Here is a 26487-nt window from a genome sequence, read left to right as displayed (position 1 = left end):
CAGGAGTGGGAAAGAGGTATAAATGATGATGATGCTGGTGATTCTTTGTGGTGTAATATATGTGTACTAACAGGTGTTGTGTTATCTGTGTGTGTTGGCTGCTGAGCCCAAGGCCATGCTGGTAGACGTTAACACCAGTCGCCTCTGTCATGTCAAGGTGATGGTTGGTAAGACACACCATCATGCCACTTTCATATTCCCTCTTTCCATGTTTCTGAATCCTTCATAACCTGTTGTACTTTTTCCATATTTCTGGACCTGCCTTATTCCCATTTGCTAATGAGGACTGTACTTTCCTCTTGGCCAAAGTGCCTGGAACTGATAACATTGGCAGAGAGTGTTAGTGCTGGTGGTATTTTGGTGATGACTTGGTTGTCTGGACAGATTTACATTCTACAGGTAAAAAAAAAAACATGAGAGGAAACTATGCAACTTATTTTTATGCCAAAACTTTTTCTCCTCTCAATTTACCTCAGAATCTGAAGATTTTCGTTGTGACAATTGGCTTTTTAAGGAGTCATGTATGATTATTTTGAAAAACACACTAGCAGTGACCTTTGATGTTGTACTGTCAGGAAAGTTGACACACAAACAGCCTACTGTACTGTATATAACATTCAAACTCCACTACCATCCCATCCAGATTTCAAGGAACGTGTATCCTGGAGTGAAGTACAGTACGAGGTGGTGGTGCCAGTGCTGCTTCCTTAATTGAGTAAACATCTACAGTGACCCTGGAAGCAGACACCCCTGACCACCACTATTGGCCCATCACCTTGACCCGAGGCCACGCTAGCTGGGACTTCCTGGCTTGGCTGCTCAGATCTGGGGCAGGTGTAGCGGTTAAACTTTGAGATGGCCGCCACCCTTATACCAGAACCAACACCCCTATACCAGAACCAACACCTTTATTATCAGAACCACCACCCCTCATCCTGCTGCTGCTGCTACCCTGCCAGCACCTTTATTTACAACTGATCCAGCTGCTTGTTGGACCATTAAGGTATGTTGGTTGGTAAATTGTGGCAGACACATCTGGTCTTCCCACACAGATTGTCCCTTGCATATTCAGTCTGTACAGTTCGCCATCCATTTCATTTCCCTGTGTGAAAATATCTAATGTACTTGTATGCATACTTTATTAATAATCTTGGTGTTCATTCATGTTAATAATCTTGGTGTTCATTCATGTTTTTCCTAATGTGAAAATCCTTTACATACTTGTATGCATCACTTTACACTTTCTTTGACACATCAGTCTACTTATTTAACTTGATGGGTGAATAAGAGTTGGGATGAATTGATGTAGTTATTTATTTGTCAAACACTGTATCTTGCCCAACACTTCCAGAGCTGTGTACTTAGGTCAGTGGCTGCTCTGCTCAGCTGGTACATGTGCCAGTTGGTGGAACATCACCCTCATCGTCGGCAGCGTCAACCAATATGTCATCCTGGTCATCAACCAAACCATCTTCATCATCATCCAGGTCACTGGGGTCATCTGAAGGCTGCAGCAATGAGAGGAGAGAAGAGGACAGTGAAAATGGGTTCACTCCAGTATTTATGACAATTGTATACAAGTACCTGTCTGTTGGAATGCCCCAGGCCGTACCCAACTGGCTGGCAGCACTACAGGTAACAATTATTATTTGTCAGTGTAATGCACAACTCATGCCCCAGCACCACACAACACATTTATTATATTTTGTCAGTACAATGCACAAATCCTGCACCAGCACCACACAACACATGTAGTAGTGTCCTAAAGCACATCTGAAATGTGAACCCAGTGAACTGTGGGCTGAAGCTGCCCTCCTCCTGCAGTTCACCATCTATTTTTCTGGGGATAGGAAGGCAGCTGAGGATGTTGTCAAACCTGGCAGTGGAGCTGACCAGTACACCACATGAAGGCATCCCTCTTTATATACTTTACTGACCAGTACACCACATGAAGGCATCCCTCTTTATATACTTTACTAAGCTTAAATTGTTTGTAAAATGGCATGTGTGCTACATGTGTCTTTACTTTGTGTTAACAAACACTATATAATAGTCATGTAAACTTATGGAGGTTTGTTCATGCTGTTATTTTGGTAGGAACCATTATGAATACTTGCCAGTGTATACCTCAGACATTACAACAGTTTGGTACAAGATTAAGATATCAAGTATCCTGGAGTTTGGTACAAGATTAAGATATCAAGTATCCTGGAGTTTGGTACAAGATTAAGATATCAAGTATCCTGGAGTTTGGTACAAGATTAAGATATCAAGTATCCTGGAGTTTGGTACAAGATAAAGATATCAAGTATCCTGGAGTTTGGTAACATGTTGGGAATAATTTTCTGTGAATTGGTGGGTTAATCAAGGACATAAATCACTAGCTGTGAGGGGAAGGTGAAGAACGAGAGTCTGGCTAGGAAAGTGTGTATGCATGAGGTGGAGGGGGAGACTGGGGGTAAGATGGGAGGATGAACTGGAAAGATAAATGAGAGAGGAGGATATGAGTTGGAGGGAGGGCAGCCAAAGGACAGGGCAATGTGGAAGCAGTTTGTTTCTGGTCACCCCATACAGGATTAAGGCTTCTGGGAATAGTATTATAAATTATTCCTATGTATTGCCAGCAGCATTAATCCTTGAAGGGTTACTTCACTTGTGTTTATAGTTGTATGCAATCAGTAGTCAGAGTCAGGAGTTTGAGGATGTGGTTGCAATTCCAATAGCTTTTCTTGGGAATTTTTATGCGTCCATTACAATAGATGTGCATTATTGTAAGTCATATGTTAATTTTGTTTGTGTGTTTTAGATATAACTAACCTTTACTCTTGTTTAAAATTGCCTTATATGGTACAGATAGTACTACAGGTGTAAGTTGGTGGTGGTTAAACACCCAGTACCTATTTTTTCCCCATGGGTTATGTACTCTTTCATACGAACTGATTTCCATAAACGTAACTGCTCATACCATCAGGATCTCTTTTGTATTAGGGTTTTGTATGTGTAACTATATTGTCATTTTGAGTAGTGCATGTGTGGATGGTAGAGAAAAAGTTGAGTGGTGCCTCTAATACTTATACAGTAAGTGTAGGTGTTACAGTAGGAGTTAAGAAGTGCTAAAGGGAATATGATTAACCAGTTTGTATTTATAAGGTGGAGACATTACTTCAGATTGTTAGGTGATGTGTTAATGACTGTGGCATATGTCACAGAGTATGCTGTTTGATTGTTATACTCTCTCTCTCCAGTGGGGAGGAAGGGGGTTCCTATCTCATCCCGTTTCTGTGGTGGGAATTGGGGGAGAAATATTGAGATGCTATGGATGAACTGACAGTTCTAGTGGTGTGTCTGACCTCTCCAGTTTGTTATATTTACCTAAGCAGAATATAGTCATCTGTATATAGCAGGACTATACAGTATTGAAAATCAGTGTAATTGCAGAGAAGGGGTTAAAGTGACTTGTTATCCCACAGGGCATTCGGCAAATATCAGATCTGAGCCAGCGAGCAGGATTGTTAGTGTGGCATCGAAACTGATCAGCCAAGCTGGCCACTTCCTCCACCCAGTCACCCCTCATCCCCTGGCCTCTCCATCATCCACTGTGGAGGGGCAGCAGCAACACACAAATGGGATTAATCCACGAGCTAGACCTCATCAGATCATATAGCCCTGCTAGGGTTACAGGAGAGCACTACCCCTCTCAGCACAGCAGCCACCGGGCGAGGCGCGAACTCGCAACCTCACGATTACGAGCCCGACACCCTACCACCAAGCTACCGTGCTCCTCAAGCAACACACAAAGCCTCTAAGTGTTGCCCAAACAAGCACTGTCTCTTGGTAAACACCAGTCACTCACCGATACCTGGATGATGCAAGGTTAGTCATATCTGCCTGTGTTTGTTGTCATTGTATGTAATTACCTTTGTTTGTCTGTGTCCAGCTGTGTATTTATCACGAAGTAACAAAACTCCACTGATACCTGGATGATGCACAGTTTGTCAGGTGGATTTATATTATTGACAAATCTGGCATGTCATTTTTGGCATAGTTTTTATTATTATATAATTGCTCCATGAGGAGCGTAGGAGCCCGAGGCTAGGCAAGTTGTCCCTGATATTTAAGATGAGAGTGACCAGCCTCACTCATCCCTGAGTGGCATTACATGAGCAGTAAACCCCAACCACTCCTTGGATATAAACCATCACAGGCCCAGTCTGATTGGAGCGCCTTCATTACCCACTAAACCACCAAGCGTCATAATTTAGTTATATGGTTACACCATCCAGCATAGTAAATGGTTTCCTGATATACAGGAAGCCACCTAACAAAATTATGGCACCTGGTGGTGTAGTAGGTAATTAAGGTGCTCCAATTGGATTGAGCATGTGCAGGTTTATATCCAAGGGGTGGTTGGGATTTATTGCTCATGTAATGCCACTCAGGGATGAGTGAGGCTGGTCACTCTTATCCTAAATGTCAGGACCAACTTGCCTAACACTTCTCATGGGGCTACACAGGATTAGATGATAGGTAGATGGATAGTTAGGAGAATCTGGGGGACACTTAACCCAGCCAAAAATTACATATATTATCTTTTCTTTATTGGTGTATATATATTATTTATTTTTTTTTTTACCTCCAGTCCAGATTTCAAGAGACGTAACTGGAGGAGTTAAATATGGCTTTCAGACACCTTATCACTGGAGGTTCATATAATGCTAAAGTAAATAACCTGGCAAGAATGAGTGTATGCTATATTTAAAGAAACTGCCAAAGTTTAAGCTTTTGTGCTTTGGACATAAACCTTTCAGTATGATGATGTATTTTATATTTTTAAAATTCATTCTTCTAACAATTTTATCAAATTGAGCTGAGATGAATGTCTCATAGCCAAGACGCTGCTAGTACTCTCTTCAGAGTAAAATACTGTTAATATAAATTGTCTGTGGATAATGAAAATAAATATTTTATAAGACAACATACTTGGGTCAGGTATAATATTTTACTGGTACCCACTTAATGAAAAATTTTTATTACTGCTCTTAGGATTGAAACTTCTTTACTGGTAACTTTTCAGTCAACACAGTTTTCATTACTCTTCCTCCCTTAGTGACAACCCCTTACTCCTCCTCCTCTCAGAATGCCAGCCTCCTGTCTCTTTCTCTTTCTCATCCTTCAGTGTTAGTATTTTCCTTCTCCCCTTTTTTCTCAGTGCCAGCCCCCTTTCTTTCCCCTCCCCCCCTACCACCACCACCATCACCCTCTGTCACAGAACCTTCTCCTCCCCCCTCCCTTCTCTCATTTGTAACCTTCTCCTCTCCATCCTTTCTCAGTGCCCTTCCCTTACTCCCTTCCCCCTTCTTTCTCAGTGCCCTTCCCTTACTCTCCCCCAACCCCTTTCTCAGTGCACTGCCCTTACTCTTCCTTCTCCCCCCCCCCCACCTCATTTGTAGCCTCCTACTCCTCCCCCTCATTTCTGTGCTCACCCCTTATTTTCTCTCTCTCTCTCTTTGCCAGCTCCTTATTCCTCCTCCATTCCATCTGTGTCAGCCTCGTCCTCTTTCCTCCCCATCTCAGTGCCAGCCTCTTCCTCCTCTCTTCTGTGTGTGTGCCAGCTCCATACTCCTAATCCTTTCCTTCTATCACATTGTCAGCCCCTTCCTCCTCCATTCTCCTCTCTCAATGCCAGCTCCCCCTCCCCCTTTTCTCATAGCACCAGCCCCTTTCTTCCTCTACTTTCTTGTCATCTTCTCTCTCAGTTCCAGCCTCTTCCTCCTCCCTTCACCCCCTCACTGCCAACACTTTCCTTTCTGAAGAAAGAGCAACTGGTCACTTGCCTCATAATCCAGCCTGGACTAAGTAGACCCAGACACCCTTGCTCCTGATGGGGCACTGAAGGTTTGTATAATGGATGGAAAAGCAATTTTTAACAATATGATTATTCTTTTTTAACCCATTTTGTTCCAGAAGTTATCCTACCAATCAAGAGTTATTCATTTGATCCCATTCACAACAGAGGTGTGAGGGCAAGTGATCAGCTACCTTAAGGGTGTGACGGACTGCCAGGTGACACCTAAGTGTGCCTTCATAGTCACCCTTTTTAATCATCCTACACCCACTGATACTGAAGGTAATTAATGTATTGAAGGTTACAGCTGTTTTTATTTTAAGTAAAATACATTTAATGTCCACTTGATTAAAAATTATCTTATTCCTTCTTCATCAATTGTCTTGTTTTTGAAAGTTGTAAAATTCATAGTAATGATGGTTGTTTTTATCAAAAGGCACCCACCATCCACTCACTCAATGTAGTGCTGCTCTCGGGTGTCTGCCCTGTCCTCTCCTCCATCCTTGTTTCCTTCCATCTTCTTCTGTCTTTTTTTCCTTCATTCTTTCTCTTCCTTCTGCCTACGGGTGACTTTACACTCCCTCTTGTGTCTTTCGTTCCTTCATTCTTTCCTCTTCCTTCTGCCTGTGGGTGACTCTACACTGAGTGACAAGCCAAATGGTTTCCTGTATACCAGGAAACCATTTACTACACTGGGTGGTAACCATATAACCAAATTTTGGCGCCTGTTGGTTTATTGGGTAATTATTGTGCTCCAGTCGGATTGAGCCGGTGAAGGTTTATATCCAAGGAATGGTTGGGGTTTATTGCTCATGTAATGCCACTCAGGGATGAGTGAGGCTGGTCACTCTCATCTTAAATGTCAGGACCAACTGCCTAGCCCCAGGCTCCTATGCTCCTCATGGGGCAACGTAGGATTGGATGATGGATGGATAAAAAATAATAATTATAATAGTGGAAGGTGGGGGAGCAATCATCCTCACTCCCTTTTGTCTATCTCTTCCCCACTCAGTGTAGTCCCCCCACCCACTCATAATAATAATAATAACTATTATTATTAAAATAATAATAATAATAGTGGAAGGATGGGGAGCAGTTATCCCATCTCCCTCTTGACTCTTCCTTCACTGAGCATAGTCCCTTCTACCCATCCCCACTTATAATAATAATTATAATAGTAGTGCAAGGTGGGGGTGCAGTCATCCTCTCTCCCTTCCTCCCTTTTCTTTATCCACTCCCCTCTCCCCCTCCCACTTGATAGTGACCCCCCCTCTCTTCCCCCATTTAGTGTGTCTGCTTGATGTAGTCCCCCATCCCCCCTTTCTATTTGATGTAGTCCCCATCTCCCCTCTTTACCTGTAGTCCCCATCCTCATCCCCCTTCCTTATTTGCTGTAGTCCCCATCCCACCTCCTTATTTGCTGTAGTCCCCATCTCTCCTCCTTATTTGCTGTAGTCCCCATCCCTCCTTCTTATTTGCTGTAGTCCCCATCCCTCCTCCTTATTTGCTGTAGTCCCCATCCCTTCTCCTTATTTGCTGTAGTCCCCATCCCTCCCCCTTATTTGCTGTAGTCCCCATCCCCTCTCTCTACTTGTAGTCCCCATCCCCCATCCTGCCTCCTTATTTGCTGTAGTCCCCATCCCTCCTCTCTCTGCTTGATGTTGTCCCCATCTCCTCCTGACTCCTTGATGCAGTGTCTCTCTCTCATGTAGTGCCCCTGAGTGACAAGTGAAATGGTTTACTACATCCCATGTCATTTGCTGTCCTGGCTGGTGGTTTAGTGGGTTGAGGTGCTCCAGCTGGATGGAGGCTGTTATGGTTTCATCTGAGGGGTGGGCAAGTGAGGCTGGTAACCGTAGCCTCGTTGGCACTGAGTAGCTCCAGCTGCCTGTGTAATAGGACACAAAATACCATTAGTTGGTGTTGTAGCAGCATAACTCCTAGTTCTGTATTCTTATCAGTTAAGGAAGCTGCCTAGCATCTTTTCCTTACCTAATTATTTTTGGATAGGGCTGGTTAGTATCAATTTGTATGCCATTTATGCTGAGTATGGAGGTATTGTAATGATTTAAATGACACAAGAGGATAGTAAGGAGTAATAAGCAGAATAATCATTTAGGAAAGATACTAGGGAGTTTCTTTAACTGATGAGACTATGGGCCTTAGTCACCCCCCCCCTCCCCCAATCCTGCCACTCACCCAGTCTTTCTTTCCTTCATTCTTTCCTCTTCCTTCTGCCTGTGGGTAACTCTACACTGAGTGACAAGCCAAATGGTTTCCTGTACACCAGGAAACCATTTACTATGCTGGGTGGTAACCATATAACCATATTATGGTACGTGGGGGTTTAGTGAGTAGTTAAGGTGCTTCAGTCAGATTGATCCAGTGCAGGTTTATATCCAAGGGATGGTTGGGGTTTAATGCTTATGTAATGCTACTCAGGGATGAGTGAGGCTGGTCACTCTCATCTTAAATGTCAGGACCAACGTGCCTAACCCCGGGCTCCTATGCTCCTCATGGGACAACATAGGATTGGATGATGGATGGATGATTATTTATTATTTTTTTTAATAATCATCTTTACTTACTAACTTCACTAAAAGAGATTGGGTTAGGTAGGATCCAGAAACAGAAAGGCTCCACCCTGCATAGTAAATGTTTTCCTGGTGTACAGGAAACTATTTGGCTTGTCACTCAGTGTAGAATCACCCATAGACAGAAGGAAGAGGAAAGAATGAAGGATTGAAAGACAGAAAAGGAACGAAGGAAGACAGGAATAGGCAGTCACCCTAGAGCAGCACAACATCGAGTGAGTGGATGGTGAGCGCCCCCATCAACCATGATAATATTTCTTATTGTGCTGATTAAAAAAAAAAAAAAAAAAAAGTTGGGTTGATGTAGGATTGGGCTGGGGCAAAAAACTATGTCCCATGTTGTCATCAGTTATGGAAACTTCCTAATACTGTATCTCTTCCTAAGCAGTTATTTTGCTTATTACTCTAGTAACACAGTTTCTCTCTCCCTACCAGGCTGCAGCAATCCACTGTTCCTGCTGTCCAAGCTCCGCAACTCACAGCTTCCATCATCCGTCATAACATCACTTGCCGAAGTTTTATTTATTGACCATAGGCAGACAGTGGTCATGCACTTACTGTACTGTAGGTGTGTGCTGTACATATAAATGGTTGTATATTGATTGAAATGGACTATAATAATTATGTACAGGACATTTTAAATTGAAGGTTTTGTGTGTGGGCAGGACTATCAATGCTGCATTTTTTGGGGGGTAAATATAAATTGGAGCAGATGGGGGACGTGGAAGGTGTGTGCAAAATATTCACAGAAGAAATATGTGCAGCATGTGATGTGGTGTATGGGGTGAAGAGAAGATGGAGGGAGGTGCAAGGAACAGCGTGGTGGAATGAAGAGGTGAGACAGGCTGTGGCACAAAAGAAGAAAGCATACAATGAATGGATGAGAAATAGGGGCGTGGAAGAAGTTGAGAGGCGGAAGAGAGAGTTATATGTAGAAAGAAAGAGAGAGGTGAAAAGATTAGTAAGAAGAGAGTGGATGAGGAATTTGGAAGGAATTTGAGTGTAAAGTGGAGGGACTGTAAGAAAATGTTCTGGAAAGAGGTGAAAAGAGTAAGACAGGGTGGAAGTGAAGTTAGCAGGGGAGTGAAAGATAAAAATGGTAGATTACTAGTGGAGAAGGGAGAAAAAGTGAGCAGCTGGAGAGAACACTTTAAGGAATTGTTGAACATAGAGGATAGAATTAATGCGAGTATAAGTGGCTGGGGAATGGCTGGGAGAAGGAGGGAGGTAAGAAGACAGGAAGAAATCAGTAGGATAGAAGTTGTGGAAGCAATGAAGAAAGTCAAATTGGAGAAAGCCCCAGGAATTGATGGAGTGTGTGGTGAAATGCTGAAGCATGGGGGAGAGATAGTAGTAGAATGGATGTGGAAGATGTGCAGATTGGCCTGGGAGGAAGGTAGAGTCCCGGAGGATTGGAAGTCAGGTATAATTATTCCCTTGTACAAAGGAAAAGGGGAAAAAGAAGTGTGTGGTAATCATAGGGGCATTTGTCTTCTTAGTGTAACATGAAAAGTGTATGGTAGGATACTTATTGACAGAGTTAGAGAAAGAACAGAGGAATTAGAGAAGAACAGGGAGGCTTTAGGAAGGGAAGGGGTTGTGTAGATCAGATATTCATTCTTAGGTCTTTAGTGGAAAAGTTTCTAGAGAAGGGAAAGAAGTTGTATGTGGCTTTCATGGATTTGGAGAAAGCATATGACTGGGTGGATAGACAAGGATTGTGGAAAGTATTAAGAATATATGGAGTAGATGGGAAGTTGTTGAATGCTGTGAAGAGTATGTATGATGGTGCGAAGGCTGCAGTGCATATGGATGGTGAACTGAGTGAATTTTTCTCTTTGAAAGTTGGGTTGAAACAGGGATGTGTCATGTCTCCATGGTTGTTCAATCTGTACATGGATGGGGTAATAAAAGAGGTACAAGGTAGGGTAGTGGATGTTGGAGTGGCCCTGGTGAGAGAGGATAGTGTTTGAAAACTCCTTGTACTGTTGTTTGCAGATGATACTGTGTTATTGAGTGAAGATGAAGGGGAGCTGCAAGGCTTTGTGGATGGGTTTGGGAGAGTGTGTAAGAAACGGAATCTAAAGGTGAATGTAGGGAAGAGTAAAGTGATGGTCTTTGAGAGAGGTGAAGTACAATGAATGTACTGTGAGGTTGGATGGTGAGGAAATGGAAAATGTGAGTACGTTTAAGTACTTGGGCAGTGTGATGAGTAAGGATGGAAGTTTGGAGGGTGAAGTGCTTGAAAGGGTGCAACAAGGAAGAAAGGTTGCTGGTTCCTTGAAAGCAGTGATAAGAAACAGGGAAGTGAGCATGGAAGTGAAAAAGTTACTACATGACATAATGTGATACCAACTCTAACGTATGGAAGTGAAGCTTGGACGTTGTTGGAAGGACACAAGTCAAGAGAGAGAGCTGTGGAAATGAGTTATTTAAGAGGAGCCTGTGGAGTCACATGGAGAGACAGGCTGACAAATGAGGATATAAAGGAGCGTTGTGGTGTGGATGTGGATGTGATAGGAAGCGTTATGAGGAACACCCTGAGGTGGTTTGGCCATGTGGAGAGATTGAAGGGTGAGAGACTGATGAGAATGTATGTGAGTGAGGTGGAGGGGGAGGCCGAGGATGAGATGGAGGGATGGGGTTTAGAAGTATATGAGAGAGGGGTGTGTGAATTGGGAGCAGGGCAGTGAAATGGCGGAGGACAAGGTGACATGGAGGCGATTTGTGGCCACCCCGTATGGGATTAAGGCGTCTGGCAATAGATTTTTTTTTTTTTTTAATCCCAGGTTAGGCCTGTAATACATATAAAAAGAACAAATGTGCTCAAAGCTTAACATGTTTCTTAGACACACATGAGTAGAGCTGGATCAGTGGACCTTTTTCTAAATGCTCCATTATGTCAATTTCTATTAAACTTTGCATCAGGTGGACAATTTTCTAAAGCTGTTACCAGCAGTTAATTCATATTAAGTGACTGATGCATGCAGCCAAAAAATTAAAGTAGCTTTTAAGTACTGTACTTCACATTAAACTTGTACAGAGGCCATTCAGTTTGGGGCATAAAATGTTTGCCTTTGCAGACAACACTGCAAAAGCCAGTCAGTTTGCCATTAGTTTCTTGTGATGGCCTGAATAAGTTAATATAAAATAGATCCACAAAAGCTTCAAAGAATGTCAGAATAATAGTTTGTCTGAATGCACAAGTAATATTACTATATTATTTTTACTCTAACTTGGCCTAAAATTCTTTGTACAGTAGTTGTAACGAGATTACCTGGAATATTGTGCTAGACATGAGGAAGTGCTATGAAAATGATGTGTTTCTGGCATTGAACTACAAGAAATTGTGCTACAGAATTATGAAAATTGGGCCAAGTTAAGGTGAAGAGAGTATATCCATGTACCATATACTGTATGTATAGTAAATGAATGTCATTTTGTAAAAATAAACTCTTATATGTACATTTTAAAAATCTTGTTTCAGTTGCCTGTCAATACCCCTTTTACCTTAACTTGGCCTAAATTTCAGTCTTTCATTCTTGTGCTAAGTACTGTGGAGTACAGCCCTGTGTGATGTTGGTATTGTCAGTCAGTTATAACATTGGTCTGTATCACTGTATAATGTCAGTATTAGTGTATAATGTAACACTAAAGGTGCCACTACTCAAGCTGGCAGCAAAATAATAACAGCAGCAGCATAGGGAAAGACATCAAAACTTACAGATTTTACACTCAAGAATATATATACTGTATATTTTGAGGCCAAATAATTACCAGTATATTGCAGTGGCATCTTTAGTATTACAAATTGTAGAAACAGTACACAGCTGCCCCACACATTGTTTAGTCAGACCCTTACCGTATGTTCAAAGTTTACCCCCTACACCTTATGCAGGAGAGGGAGGCAGGGTAAATAGAAGGGGAGATAGGATGGGGTTGTGTGTGTGTGTGTGTGTTTGAGAGAGAGAGAGGGGTGCAAACAACAAGGGGAAATGGGATGTGTGCGTGTGCGTGTGTGTGTGTGTGTGTGAGAGAGAGAGGACAGAAGGGTACAAAATTAACAAGGGGAAATGGGATGTGTGTGTGTGTGTGTTAAAGGGGAGATGTATTATAAAGGAATATGAGAGAGAGAGAGAGGGTACATATGAGGAAAGATGGGATGTGTGTGTGAGAGAGAGAGAGAGAGAGAGAGAGAGGGGGGGGGAATGTACATATAAGGGGAGAGGGGGTACATATAAGAAGAGAGAGTATTAAGGGGAGACAGGTGTGATAAGGGGAGATGGGATGTCACAGAGAGCGTTACCGGTTGGGGGGGAGGGATTCTTTCCTCAATTTATGGCCCAGAAAAAATGCAAAATGCTTTCCGTGCACTGACCCAAGCCACATAAAGATGGATGGTTTAGTAGTAGTGGTAGTAGTAGTGGTAGTAGTAGTAGTTCATCTGAAATGTGAACCCAGTGGACTGCAGGCTGGAATTATTGTGTAATGGTTATTATTATTTTCCCATCCATCACCAGTAATTTATCACTAACTTGCCTCAGATGTCCTGCCCATATCCCATACCCCCGTCATCCTCCTCATTATCATCCCCCCCCCCCTTCTCCTAGCCATTTCGTCTTCCCTTTAACATTATCGAGATTGGCCAGAGAAACAAGTTACACAATTTTAGCCTGCAGTCCACTGGGTTAACATTTCAGCTGAACTTGTGACTAGAACTACTACTACTACCACCACTACAACCATCCCGTCTGATATTTTGATATGGCGTGGCGGAGTCCACAGAAGCAGCTTTACTTTTTTTATGGGTTAGGAATTGTGAAAAGAACCCCCCCCCCCTCCCTGACTCTCTCTCTCCATTAACATTTTCCCTTCATTATTTACATGCTTTTTCACAGCCCTGAACCTCATATACAATGTACCTTGAATGTAACGTGTGTAACACTGGAGTACAAAATAAAGTGGTGGCAATACTACCTACCCTGTTTCCTGTATCCTCTGTAGTAGTGTACAAGACAATACTTACCAGGCCCAGGGATGAACAGGGCGGAATGACGCCTTGGTGTTCACCACTGGTACAATTAGTTCACATATTTTCTACCACATGGCACCACTGGTTAGTTCACATATTTCCCACCAGATGGCACCACTGGTTAGTTCACATATTTCCCACCAGATGGCAGCACCAGTCTTGTCAGGAACAGCAAAACATAAGACCCCTTCCCTGTGCAACCAAAGATAGTTCAAAGAATGACCAATAGATGGCAGCACCAGACATTGTTAGTGCTGCCATCTATTGGTCATCCTTTGAACTACAGTATTTTTGGTTGCACAGGGAAGGGGTCTTATGTTTTGCTGTTCCTGACAAGACTGGTGCTGCCACCTGGTGGCAACAATTGCAAGCTTGTACCACTGCTCAACACCCGGGCCTTATGATGCCCTATTGCTCAATCCCGCAGCTCACCAAATTTTTTTTTCGCTCTCCCATATTTTGGAATTAAAACACACACAAGACGACTTTCTTTGCACTGGCGAAAATATTATTGAAAAAATACTACATAAAAAAAAAAAAAAAAAACATAAAACCGAGTGGAAAAGCTGGAATAGAATACATATGACATCATGGGCTCTTCAGGCCGATGATGTGGACGAGGAGGAAGAGGAGGAGAAGAAGGAAGAAGGACGAGGAGATTAGGAGGGGGAAGAAGATTAGGAGGGGGCAAAGATTAGGAGGGGGAAGAGGATTAGGAGGGGGATGAGGATGAGGGGGAAGGGAGGGGACAAGAAGGAGGGGGGATGAGGGGGAGGAGTGAGGATGACGGGGAGGAAAAGGGGACAGAGAGGAGATGAGGAGGGAGACGAGAGGGGATGAGGAGGAGGGGACGGAAAGGGGATTAGGAGGGGGAGGAGAGGAGATGAGGAGGGGGAGGAGAGGGGAGGAGGAGGAAGGGGAGGAGAGGGAATTAGAAGGGGGAGGAGAGGAGATGAGGAGGAGGATGGCACTGAGGGAAAGGAGGAGGAGGTTGGCACTGAGGGAGAGGAGGAGGAGGTTGGCACTGAGGGAGAGGAGGAGAGGAGGAGAGGGGAGGAGGATGAGGAGGGGGAGGAGAGGGGAGGAGGATGAGGAGGGGGAGGAGAGGGGATGAGGAGGGGGAGGAGAGGGGAGGAGGAAGGTTGGCACTGAGGGAGAGGAGGAGAAGGTTGGCACTGAGGGAGAGGAGGAGGAGGAGGTTGGAACTGAGGAGAGGGGGAGGAGGAGGAGGAGGAGGAGGAGGAGGAGGAGGAAGATGAGGAGGGGGAGGAGAGGGGAGGAGGATGAGGAGGGGGAGGAGAGGGGAGGAGTTTTAGGGGTGGAAGAGGAAGGGGGACGAGGGGCAGAAGGGGAGGAGGATGAGGGGATGGGGAGAGGAGGAGAAGGAGGAGGGGGGTGGGGAGAGGAGGAGGGGGATGGGGGAGAGGATGAGGGGGTGGGGGAGAGGATGAGGGGGTGGGGGAGGGGATGAGGGGGTGGGGGAGAGATGAGGGGGTGGGGGAAGAGGATGATGATGATGAGGGGGGTGGGGGGAAAAGGAGGAGGATGAACAGGGTGGGGGAGAGGATGATGATGCAGGGGAGGGGGAAGAGGAGGATAAGAATGAGGGGGGTGGGGGAGAGGATGAGGATGAGGGGGGGTTAGGGAGAAGAGGAGGAGGAGGAGGAGGGGTGGTGGGGAGAGGAGGAGGAAGAGGGAGTTGAGGATGAGGAAGAGGGGGTGGGGGAGAGGATGAGGGGGATGAGGAGGAGGGGGATGGGGGAAGAGAAAGATGAGGGGGTGGGGGAAGAGGATGAGTGGGTGAGGGGGAGGTGAGAAGGGGGGAGTATGATGACAAGGTGAAGGAGAAGAGGGAAGGAAGAGACGGAGGGGGTGATGATGATGATGATGATGATGAGGAGGAGGAGGAGGATGAGGAGGAGGAGGGGATGGAACGACGAGGAGGCTGGCACTGGAGGAGGAGGCTGGCACTGAGAGAGAGGAGAGATGAGGAGAAGGGGGAAGGAGGAGGAGGAGATGGGGAAGGGGGGAAGAAGAGAAGGGGGAGGGGGGGAGGAAGTTGGCATTGAGAGGTGGAGGAAGAGGAGGAGGAGGAGGAGGAGGAGGAGGTTGGCACTGAGGGAGAGGAGGAGGAGGAGGAGGTTGGCACTGAGGGAGAAGAAGAGGAGGAGGTTGGCACTGAGGGAGAGGAGGAGGAGGAGGAGGTTGGCACTGAGGGGGTAGGATTAGGATGAGGAGGAGGTTGGCACTGAGAGGGGGGTAGGATGAGGAGGAGGAGGTTGGCACTGAGGGAAGTAGGATAAGGAGGAGGTTGGCACTGAAGGGGGGTAGGATTAGGAGGAGGTTGGCACTGACGGGGGTAGGATTAGGTGAAGGTTGACACTGAGGGGGGAAGGATTAGGAGGAGGTTGGCACTGAGAGGGTAGGATTAGGATTAGGAGGAGGTTGTCACTGAGGGAGAGGAGGAGGAGGAGGTTGGCACTGAGAGGGTGGGTTGGATTAGGAGGTTGGCACTGAGTGGAGGAAGGATAAGGATTTGGAGGATTGGCACTGAGAGGGTAGGATTAGGATGAGGAGGAGGTTGGCACTGAGAGTGGGTAGGATAAGGATTTGGAGGTTGGCACTGAGGAGGAAGGAGGCAACTCACCTGGAGGTGTCTTGTGTTGCGGAGGGGCTCAGTCTGCTGGTGTGGCCGTGGGTGTGGCAGTGGCGGTGCTGAAATGAGGCAATAGTAAATTAAATACCCATTATTTGGACACACACACACACACACATTAACATCCTACTGCATGCTGTTTATACCTCATCATGTATTTTGTTACCTGACTCGTCCTACCAGCACACACACACACACACACACACACACACACACACACACACACACACACAAACACATACACACACACACACACACACACACACACACACACACACACACACACACACAAACACATACACACACACACACACACACACACACACACACACACACACACACACAATGTACACCTTAACATTATACTGCAAATAAAGTCATATGAAAATAGTAACAAAATATCTGACAGCACCAGTACGTGAGAGAGACAAAGGAGAAGTGAAGGAGCGAGGTGGTGTTGATGTGGAGGTGGTAAGCACAGGAAAAGATAGATTTTGAGAGGGTTTGGCCAAGTGGAAAGGATGGAGAAAAAGCCACTGACTAGGAGTGTGTCAGTAAGGTGACACGGGAGGGACAGGGAGGGCAGACCCAGGATGAGACGGAGGGATGGCATACAGACGAGAAGGGGATATGTGAGCTGGAGAGAGGTCAGTCAGATGGCAGAGGCTAATGCGTTTGTGGCCAACCCTGACGGCAATCCAGCGTGTGGCGATACAGATAGATAATTAGACATAGATAGATGTAGACACAGATAAAGGCATGCCAGGAGATACAGGCCAAGTAATATATAGTGTTAGGGGAGTCCAACCCAGGCTGCTGTAAGCTGATATCGATAAAGATAAATAATACAAGTACTACTATAACGTAGCATTGACTTTACTATCACTAAAGATAAATACTACAAGTACTACTATAACGTAGCATTGACTTTACTATCACTAAAGATAAATAATACAAGTACTACTATAACGTAGCATTGACTTTACTATCACTAAAGATAAATAATACAAGTACTACTATAACGTAGCATTGACTTTACTATCACTAAAGATAAATACTACAAGTACTACTATAACGTAGCATTGACTTTACTCTTGCTAACTTCAAATGTTTTTACTTGTTACTGGGGCAGGTCTTCCCTCAGGTTTCGTAACATTTTTCACAGCGACTTATTCCACTGTTACGTCCCAGCCTTCTTTTTTATGTAATTGATCTCTTTTGCCATCAATGCCGCGGTGACTATATTTCCTGTGGTATATCTCCTTTATTTTATTATTATTCTCAGGCTAAAATCCAGACTTGGTCAACAGGTAGTCCAGTCTTAAAAAACCCTACACCTGTCCACTCCCACCTGCACCCACTTACACCCACCCTCTTCCCTCGCTTCTGTTCCTTAGCAATATATTTCTCGTATTTCTGCTCATTATTCTCTTCCATGACATTAATATCATTCTGATACTGGAACCATTTGTACCGATATCATACAAGCAAATACGTGCAGAATTAATCACTAGAGAAACTGTATAGCAATGGTACAGTCCAGCGTCTGCGTTGCCATGGCGACCATCTGTTTCCCCTTCCACTGGAGCGACTTCCCACCCACCCTCTGCCTCGGTGGCCGACATAAAAATGACGATATTTCCACTGCTTTATCGCGTAGGACTGTTTCCTTGGTGCAGACGGGTGGCTGTACCGATATTACAATACCGACATAGCTTAGTTCTCGCCTGTATAGTCGAATAATTGTATTTAAAGCTAAAATGATGTGCATACCAATGTTACCAACAGTAAAAGTACCCTTGGCCTCTGATGTCGGTTCCAGATTAAAGGAATATTATAAAGACTGTTAGTTTCTCTTACATATTTCGTCCTTGCTGTCTTAGCGGTCATAATTCAAAACCATTCTGTGAGATATTCGTGTCTCTCTGTTAACTGAATTACTGACATGCAACTTCCGGAGACACCCTGTGATCTGGCAACTGTGTGGGGTGATGCGAGGCTGCCATGGCTGTAGCACCGTAGTCGTAAATGATCTTAACCATTTCTTACGATAAATATTCCTTTACGGAAGTAAATCGGTATCAGAAATCGGTGTGTATGGAGGTATTTCCAGCTAAATATTCAGCCTGGTTTGGTGGTGAAGTGTTTGGGGGATATACCAGTGAAAACAAAAGGCTCCTGTACACAGGTAAAGGTGAGAAATGTTATGAATATTACGTCATATTTTGTTAGAACTTAATGTGTCACGTCAGCTAATGTGGTGCTAATGTGCACTTGATGTCTGCCTTAACTTCACTACATAACTACACCCAAATTGGCAAGTTTCTCAGTCACATCAGTTGATAAGAATAATACAAAATAGATCAACGGCGCTAAGGTAAAATTAGTTTAATTCTGACGTCATTTTTAGGGTGTTGTTGGTGAGAGTGTCAAGTTGTAACACTAAGAAGAGAAACCCTTGCAAGTAACTAATTGGCTGATCTAAGTTTGTCTCTTGTATCATTATTAGGTCATTCTGGAGGCTGGTAGTCCGCCTGAAGATGGTACACACTGGCCTCTTGGCCTATATAAGCAATAGCACAAAATTATCTCTTAAATGAAAGAAATCGCCAAGATATCACTCTTGTAATTTCTGTGTTGCGTTGGTCTCCCTGGCCCAACATGGATGCCAAAGACTGCAGATTCTAGCTTCATAATTTCAGCAGCAAGATCCACAACAGGGGTTGTTTTTTAACGCTGCTTGAGGTGTTTGTCGCTGATAATATATGGTAATTAACCGTACTGATGTGCTGTTGTGGCTGTGTGTGTGAAAATAAAGTCATAGGAGAGTGTAGTTCAAACACGCAGGTTATCTAACCTCGTTGAACTGAATCAATGAATCAGCTCGACCAAAGACATTTGTCAGTTCAACCAACACCTCGAGGTCTCACAACACCACGCAGTTCCCAGATCCAGGTGTGCTGGCCATTTACCAAATTTGATTTTATTATAATAGGAGTAGTTATACAATTAAGGGAAATGGCATAAAAATAGTCGTTATTGAAAATATTAAACTTTCATGAACCCTAAGTTGACTAAAAACAAGAAGCCTCAGTAATTTTGCTATGAGTTAAGATTGACTCGGCAGGCTACTGGTCTTATTATACTTGAGAACACTGTGTAGCATATTATTTTGCTGTAAATAATCTTTATCCTCAACGTCTGCAATAAATAAGTGGTGTAAGTATTGTACTATCCATACACCCACCCTCCTGCCCCAAAGAAACAGCCGTAAAAGATAAAATAATGGAAATATCGTCATTTTTATGTTGGCCACCGAGGAGACAGGATGACAGGGAGGTCGCTCTGTTGGCGGGAAAACGAGTGGTTTCCATGGCAACGCAGACTCAACTGGCACATTAAAAATATTTGCTGTTTTGGGAGTGTGTGGGTAGGGGTAGGTGTAGATGGGAGCTGATGGGTGTATGTCAGTGTGGGTGATGGTAGATGGGTGTGAGTGGGTGCAGGAGTGCTGGGATCGGCGTTGATGGATGTGGGTGTTTGTGGGTAAGTGTGAGTGGTTGTTGGTGGTCGTGGGTGGATGCAGATTGGTGTGAATTGGTGTAGGTAGGTGTAAATGTGTGTAGCTGGGTATAGTTGCATATGGACGCGTGTAGGGAGTGTAGATGGATGAAGGTAGGTGTAGGTTAGTATGGGGGGTGTAGGTTAGTGTGGGAGGGCATAGGTGGAGGTAGGTTGGTGTGGGTAGTTATAGGCTGTAGGTGGGTATGGGTGAGGAATGCTGGGTATGGCTGGGTGCAGTTGGGAGTGGGTGAGTGTAGGCGTGTTTACAGAGTGGGGTGTTTGGGGGACGAAGGAGAGGGAGTCCAAGTACAAAGTATAAATGACAAACTGACTAGGAGTGTACTGAAGCGAGGTGGTTGGGGAAAAAATGAAAAGAAGAGTGAGAACGAGATGGAGAGATAAGATGCGAGAGAACTGATGAGAGGGAGGTGGTGAGCCGTGGGAAGCAGGGTCGTTACTGAGTAGGGACAAAAGCTTCCGAAAGGCGTTTAGCTGAGGCCACTGCTGACAGTATGCAGCGTCAGACCAGTGGCGTAGCAGGTCATCACAGTTAGGAGGGTCACGGTGGGGTCAAGTCCTAATCTTGGGGGGGTCAAGGTGGGGTCATGTCCTAATCTGGGGGTCAAGGTGGGGCCATGTCCTAATCTGGGGGTCAAGGTGGGGCCATGTCCTAATCTGGGGGTCAAGGTGGGGCCATGTCTTAATCTAGGGGGCAAGGTGGGGCCATGTCCTAATCTGGGGGGCAAGGTGGGGCCATGTCCTAATCTGGGGGGCAAGGTGGGGCCATGTCCTAATCTGGGGGCCAAGGTGGGGCCATGTCCTAATCTGGGGGCCAAGGTGGGGCCATGTCCTAATCTGGGGGGCAAGGTGGGGCCATGTCCTAATCTGGGGGCCAAGGTGGGGCCATGTCCTAATCTGGGGGGCAAGGTGGGGCCATGTCCTAATCTGGGGGGCAAGGTGGGGCCATGTCCTAATCTGGGGGGCAAGGTGGGGCCAAGTTCTAATCTGGGGGGCAAGGTGGGGCCAATTTCTAATCTTGGGAGGGGGGGCAAGGTGGGGTCAGGTCCTAATCTGGGGGGTAAGGTGGGGCCATGTCCTAATTTGGGGGGCAAGGTAGGACCAAGTCCTAATCTCTTGGGGGGGGGCAATGTGGGGCCAAGTCCTAATCTCTGGGGGAGGGGAGGCAAGGTGGGGCCATGTCCTAATCTGGCGGGCAAGGTGGGGCCATGTCCTAATCTGGCGGGCAAGGTGGGGCCATGTCCTAATCTGGGGGGCAAGGTGGGGCCATCACCTGCACACAACCACACCGACATAATAGCCATCCACGCCCACTTGCCGTATATGCATCCCCACTCATCCAATTGCAACCTGAGTCACCCACAATTGCCCACACCCACTCAGTCCCACCAACACCGTATCATAGTTACGTACACTTAACAGATACCACCTACACCCTCCTAAACTCACCCACAACTACCTACACCCATTTACTGCATAACCACTCACACTAAACCTCACCAACCTACACACACCCACTCTTACCTACACCATCCAACACCGACTAAAAAAACCCTACACCTTTCCACTCCCACCTACACCCGCCCTCTTCCCTCGCACCTCTTCCTTAGCAATATATTTCTCGTATTTCAGCCCATTATTCTCTTCCATGACATTAATATCATTCTGATACTGGAACCATTTGTATCGATATCATACAAGCAAATACGTGCAGAATTAATCACTAGAGAAACTGTATAGCAATGGTACAGTCCAGCGTCTGCGTTGCCATGGCGACCATTTGTATCCCCGTCCACAGAGCTACTTCCCAGCCACCCTCTGGCCTCGGTGGCCGACATAAAAATGACGATATTTCCACTGCTTTATCGCGTAGGACTGTTTCCTTGGTGCAGACGGGTGGCTGTACCGATATTACAATACCGACATAGCTTAGTTCTCGCCTGTATAGTCGAATAATTGTATTTAAAGCTAAAATGATGTGCATACCAATGTTACCAACAGTAAAAGTACCCTTGGCCTCTGATGTCGGTTCCAGATTAAAGGAATATTATAAAGACTGCTAGTTTCTCTTACATATTTCGTCCTTGCTGTCTTAGCGGTCATAATTCAAAACCATTCTGTGAGATATTCGTGTCTCTCTGTTAACTGAATTACTGACATGCAACTTCCGGAGACACCCTGTGATCTGGCAACTGTGTGGGGTGATGCGAGGCTGCCATGGCTGTAGCACCGTAGTCGTAAATGATCTTAACCATTTCTTACGATAAATATTCCTTTACGGAAGTAAATCGGTATCAGAAATCGGTTTGTATGGAGGTATTTCCAGCTAAATATTCAGCCTGGTTTGGTGGTGAAGTGTTTGGGGGATATACCAGTGAAAACAAAAGGCTCCTGTACACAGGTAAAGGTGAGAAATGTTATGAATATTACGTCATATTTTGTTAGAACTTAATGTGTCACGTCAGCTAATGTGGTGCTAATGTGCACTTGATGTCTGCCTTAACTTCACTACATAACTACACCCAAATTGGCAAGTTTCTCAGTCACATCAGTTGATAAGAATAATACAAAATAGATCAACGGCGCTAAGGTAAAATTAGTTTAATTCTGACGTCATTTTTAGGGTGTTGTTGGTGAGAGTGTCAAGTAACACTAAGAAGAGAAACCCTTGCAAGTAACTAATTGGCTGATCTAAGTTTGTCTCTTGTATCATTATTAGGTCATTCTGGAGGCTGGTAGTCCGCCTGAAGATGGTACACACTGGCCTCTTGGCCTATACAAGCAATAGCACAAAATTATCTCTTAAATGAAAGAAATCGCCAAGATATCACTCTTGTAATTTCTGTGTTGCGTTGGTCTCCCTGGCCCAACATGGATGCCAAAGACTGCAGATTCTAGCTTCATAATTTCAGCAGCAAGATCCACAACAGGGGTTGTTTTGTAACGCTGCTTGAGGTGTTTGTCGCTGATAATATATGGTAATTAACCGTACTGATGTGCTGTTGTGGCTGTGTGTGTGAAAATAAAGTCATAGGAGAGTGTAGTTCAAACACGCAGGTTATCTAACCTCGTTGAACTGAATCAATGAATCAGCTCGACCAAAGACATTTGTCAGTTCAACCAACACCTCGAGGTCTCACAACACCACGCAGTTCCCAGATCCAGGTGTGCTGGCCATTTACCAAATTTGATTTTATTATAATAGGAGTAGTTATACAATTAAGGGAAATGGCATAAAAATAGTCGTTATTGAAAATATTAAACTTTCATGAACCCTAAGCTGACTAAAAACAAGAAGCCTCAGTAATTTTGCTATGAGTTAAGATTGACTCGGCAGGCTACTGGTCTTATTATACTTGAGAACACTGTGTAGCATATTATTTTGCTGTAAATAATCTTTATCCTCAACGACTGCAATAAATAAGTGGTGTAAGTATTGTACTATCCATACACCCACCCTCCTGCCCCAAAGAAACAGCCGAAAAAGATAAAATAATGGAAATATCGTCATTTTTATGTTGGCCACCGAAGAGACAGGATGACAGGGCGTCGCTCTGTTGGCGGGAAAACGAGTGGTTTCCATGGCAACGCAGACTCAACTGCACATTAAAAATATTTGCTGTTTTGGGAGTGTGTGCTTGATTTACGACATAAGTGGCTTAGTGGTAAAGACAGTAACATAATTATTCAATGTTTGACGCATTACTCTGACAATATAAGCCTTCAATATCCCTTGAACCACAAACCTGAGTTGCTTTCCTTTGCTTGTCAGACCGATGTGGGATGACAGTATTGCTGTTTAACTTGGCACCACTGTAACACCAATACTTTTGCCTTTAATATACTTATTTAGGTATAAACGCGATACATAAATGATGCCAGTGTTGTAATGACCCTGTACCCACTCGCCTGTACCAAACAAACACACATGGAAGTTATAATTGAGGAAATATCGTCAGTTTTATGTAGGCCACCGAGGAGAGAAGGGGGACGCTGCTCTCTCTCTCTCTCTCTCTCTCTCACAGGGGTTCCTAAATGGGTGGGGGGGGGTGGAATCTGGATAATCTATAGGGTGATTGAACAGATAAGGCCAAAATGGCCAAAGTGTCCCTTCTGATGTGCTGTTCGTTATATACAATATGATATATTTTCTGACCAAATGCTTTCGATTTTAATCTGGGCTTATTAGAAATAATGACTTATTTTTCTGAGATATCAGATAACACATTATACATAATCATGCTTCATAGAAATACATGTACAATATTCCTGAACCTTTATAAGAATGTTTATAACACCGCTAGATTCCTTGCCGTTACCCTTTACAAAGAACCGCTAAATGCAGCCAGAGAACTTTACAACTGAATTACTGAAAATAACTCCCACGGAAGTTCCCCCCCCCCCTCCGGAAGAATTGATGACACGGACTGTCCTCCTGGCGGGAAAGCCTATGGTCTCCATGGCAACGCAGACTCACAGTGGTACTCCAACTGGCTTTTATTTCGTAACACCTCTACCTTGGCAACTTTTTTTTTTTTTTTTTTTTTTTTTAACAGAACGGAGGAAGGAAAAACAAACCTCAGTATCTTTATGCATGTTACTGATGTAAACTATATTTATATCAAAACCATATAATTAATAAACAAGACAATGTTAAGGTCATATAGGTAGAATAAATCGCTAAAGGATGGGTGTTACGAATCCTACTATGCCATCTTAGCTAAGTACTCATGATTTTACACCTGGATGATGATGATGATGATGATGATGATGATGATGATGATGTGTGTGTGTGTGTGTGTGTGTGTGTGTGTGTGTGTGTGTAAGAAACAAAATCTGAAAGTAAATATGAGAAAGAGTAAAAATGGTGGTGTTTGAGAGGATTGAAGTGATGAAGTGTTTGTGATGCTGCAGGATTAGGACATGTATTGTGTGTGTGTGTGTGTGTGTGTGTGTGTGTGTGTGTGTGTGTGTGTGCCTTTAATACACTGCCAACTCACCTGCAGGTCCTTGTGTGTTGCGGAGACGGCTCATGCTGCTGGTGTGGGCGTGGGGATGGCAGTGAGTGTGCTGAAATGAGACAGAGGAAATAAGCATGTATACCTATTAATTAAACATGGAGTTAATTATCACATGCGTGTATACTGGCACTTATTACTACACTACCCTCACAGCACACACACACACACACACACACACACACACAGGGAGTTAATTATCACACGCGTGTATACTGGCACTTATTACTTCACTACCCTCACAGCATACACACACACACACACACACACACACACACACACACACATGGAGTTAATTATCACACGCGTGTATACTGGCACTTATTACTTCACTACCCTCACAGCATACACACACACACACACACACACACACACACACACACACACACACACACACAGTGAGTTAATTATCACACGTGTGTATACTGGCACTTATTACTTCACTACCCTCACAGCACACACACACACACACACACACACACACACACACACACACACATGGAGTTAATTATCACACGCGTGTATACTGGCACTTATTACTTCACTACCCTCACAGCACACAGCACACACACACACACACACACACACACACACACACATGGAGTTAATTATCACACGCGTGTATACTGGCACTTATTACTTCACTACCCTCACAGCATACACACACACACACACACACACACACGCGTGTATACTGGCACTTATTACTTCACTACCCTCACAGCATACACACACACACACACACACACACACACACACACATGGAGTTAATTATCACACGCGTGTATATTGGCACTTATTACTTCACTACCCTCACAGCATACACACACACACACACACACACACACACACACACACAGGGAGTTAATTATCACACGCGTGTATACTGGCACTTATTACTTCACTACCCTCACAGCATACACACACACACACACACACACACACACACACACATGGAGTTAATTATCACACGCGTGTATATTGGCACTTATTACTTCACTACCCTCACAGCATACACACACACACACACACACACACACACACAGGGAGTTAATTATCACACGTGTGTATACTGGCACTTATTACTTCACTACCCTCACAGCACACACACACACACACACACACACACACACACACACACACACACACAGGGAGTTAATTATCACACGTGTGTATACTGGCACTTATTACTTCACTACCCTCACAGCATACACACACACACACACACACACACACACACACACACACACAGGGAGTTAATTATCACACGTGTGTATACTGGCACTTATTACTTCACTACCCTCACAGCACACACACACACACACACACACACACTTACAAATCACCTATACATTACACACACATACTAAACATGCACAATACACATAAACGCACATCAACACACACACACACACACACACACACACACACACACAATAACATACATACTCTTAACATCTAGAATTACTACTAGTACACTTAGCAATGTATACGCTTGTCCAATGTATTTATGTATAGATATTTACAAGCCATAATTAGATGTACTGTGTATGCTATTACTAAACAAGACAATGGTAAGGTGTTATAGGAAGAATAAATCGCTACAGCATGGGTGTTACGAAACTTATTTGATTGACTGATGGTCCAGGCTGTCTGTCTTTCAAGGCTTATTTCACGAAGTTCGGTGGCAGAAAGACAATGCTGTGGCTGTACATCCTTGTTACCGCACTTCTTCGTGACTCGCATCATATTTTAATGCT

General features: G+C 44.4%; 1 long non-coding RNA gene across 1 annotated transcript in view; it reads left to right on the top strand.

Annotated features, from left to right (window-relative positions):
* The first annotated feature begins 918 nt into the window (after positions 1-918).
* Positions 919-26487, top strand: part of LOC145411884 (uncharacterized) — a 347667-nt gene continuing 322098 nt past the window's right edge. The window contains exons 1-2 of the long non-coding RNA XR_013899495.1: positions 919-1003; positions 1352-1635. This is a non-coding gene — a long non-coding RNA (uncharacterized LOC145411884). The remainder of the gene's footprint in view (positions 1004-1351; positions 1636-26487) is intronic.

Source organism: Coenobita brevimanus, chromosome 91 (assembly GCF_032717465.1).
Source record: "Coenobita brevimanus isolate Jiangsu-jjx chromosome 91, ASM3271746v2, whole genome shotgun sequence".
Lineage (NCBI taxonomy): Eukaryota > Metazoa > Arthropoda > Malacostraca > Decapoda > Coenobitidae > Coenobita > Coenobita brevimanus.
Note: the sequence above shows the minus strand (reverse complement) of the source record. Positions and strands in the feature narration are given on the sequence as shown.